Genomic DNA, 1,927 nt, shown 5'->3' on the forward strand with positions numbered 1-1,927 from the left:
GAAGGGCAAGCCAGCCTAAATATAGCTATCTCCTGAGAGGCTCTAACAGTACCTGACTAACACAGATGCAGAGGCTCACAGCCATCCATCAAACTGAGTACAGGGTCCCCAATGAAGGAGTTGCAGAAAGGACCAATGGAGCTGAGGGGTTTGCAGCCCCTTAGGACGAACAACAATATGAACTAAGTAGTACCCTCAGAGCTCCCAGGGTCTCAACCACCAACCAAAGACTGCACATGGAGGGGTCTGATTGTTCAGGCAGCAGGTGTATAGTAGAGGATTGCAAATTCAATCATCAATAGGAGGAGAGGAGCTGGGCCCTGTGAAAATTCTGTGCCCCAGTTTAGGGGAATGCCAGGGCCAGAAAGTGGGAGAGGTCGGGGTGGCAGGCATTGGGAAGTGGGACGCAACAGGGGTTTGTTTTGGTTGTTTTTGTTTGTTTCTTTGTTTTTTGGAGGGGAAACTGGGAATGGAGAAATTTACATGTAAATAAAGAAAATATCTAAAAGAAAAAAAGATGTAAAATGTATGAATTAAAAATATATATCGTACGAAAACATTAACAATAAATGAGTTTTTTTTTTAAAGAATAATGTCTAACTTATTTGGCATGTCAATCTCTTATATTTTCTATATTTAATAACACAATTTATTCATACAAAATTTCTTTTATGTTATACATGCGTTTCAAACCTTTGATTAAATTCCCAAATTCATCAGTTACAAGTCAGAACTTCCCCAGAGACAATTCCCAAAGTAGTTCCTAAGCCTACCTCTGGTTCCTATCACCTCAAGTCACATTGCTCAGTTCATTCTCTTAATTTCAACTCTTTAACTTCTTGCATACATGAAATACTTTGGTTTTCTAGTTGCTATTCTTTCAAAGAGTAAATTCCTTTCTCAATTGCACCTATGGTATCTTAATTCCATATAAACAAACACACACACACAAACACACACACATACACACACACACATATGAATCAGCTATGCAAGAAGGTTTCCCGTCATCTAACGTTCTCTACCTGGAATTTTCTAACTTTCATTACATATTGTTTTAACATCACATTTTGCATATTTGTCTTATTCTTCATTTCCCACATTTCCTTATGCTACACAACTTGTCAGAATACAGTAATAGCAAATAATGTTTTGCTTACTTAAAAGAAAAATCTGTAACTTCTTTATGGACACATAACTGGTGGTCGATTAATTGAGGGAAAGGAAAAGGAAAAGTATGGATTTGTATTATTTTAAACTGTCAGGCCTCCTTTGAGATATTAAACATTATACTAAGTAAATAGAGATTCCCTTGCTTAGGTTATCTTTTCCAACTTCTGAAAGATTCAGTGGACTCAAGATTTTTCAGTATATTTATTATTGCTAAACACAAAATACTGTCCTAACATTTATGGTATAGAGAAAAATTTAGGAGGATTGCACAGAAGAAAATATCATCTATGACTGTATCTTCCAGGAGGTAGTGTCAAGGTGCAAATACTGCACCTGCTTCATGAATGCAGTAATGACTACTAATATTAAAATATTATTCACTATACAACAAAGACCCAATGGTAAAACATGTATGCTCAGAAAGGATTCAAAGCAAAACCACCAATATGGCTTTAAATATAGTCAGAGTATGTACCGTTTCTGTTTCTTTAGTTTTCTTCTTTGTTTTTATTTTTCAGGTATTGACACTGAGGCAAGATTTATAAATTATTAGAGTAGAAAATAAAAAAGTGCCAATATACAAGTAAAGAATGTGATGAATAAGTAACTTGGAGACAATACTTTGAGGGCTAAGTAACAAAGCGTTACAGTGGTGGTTTGCATGTCAGTCTACACTTTGTTTTCTTATCAGACCAAGCTCAGCAGTTCTAAATTTTTAGTTTTTTTGTTTCTTTACATATTCATGTTGCCCTTC

This window comes from Mastomys coucha, unplaced genomic scaffold (genome assembly GCF_008632895.1).
Source record: "Mastomys coucha isolate ucsf_1 unplaced genomic scaffold, UCSF_Mcou_1 pScaffold22, whole genome shotgun sequence".
Classification (NCBI taxonomy): Eukaryota; Metazoa; Chordata; class Mammalia; order Rodentia; family Muridae; genus Mastomys; species Mastomys coucha.